The sequence below is a fragment of the Nanorana parkeri genome, unplaced genomic scaffold (assembly GCF_000935625.1).
Source record: "Nanorana parkeri isolate BGI_ZX_2015 unplaced genomic scaffold, ASM93562v1 scaffold494, whole genome shotgun sequence".
NCBI classification, from domain to species: Eukaryota; Metazoa; Chordata; class Amphibia; order Anura; family Dicroglossidae; genus Nanorana; species Nanorana parkeri.
In genome coordinates this window covers 1,090,957-1,091,178 of record NW_017306762.1, presented here as the reverse complement: position 1 = coordinate 1,091,178, position 222 = coordinate 1,090,957, and positions in this window count along the sequence as shown.

Here is a 222-nt window from a genome sequence, read left to right as displayed (position 1 = left end):
GTTGCAGAGAGACCACTGGCAATACTGGTGACGGTCTTTTTTTTTTTTTTTGCGGCACAGCTTACAGCGTTCAGTTCCTCTAAGTACGTGATCATTAAAGAGGGCAAGGTCTGCTCTAGCTACAGACCATGGAGCCAACTCCAAGCTCTGAAGACACAGACTCCTCAATCCTACTGTAGGTCCACTCCGATCACTACTTTCAAATAAACTGACAGTGATGGG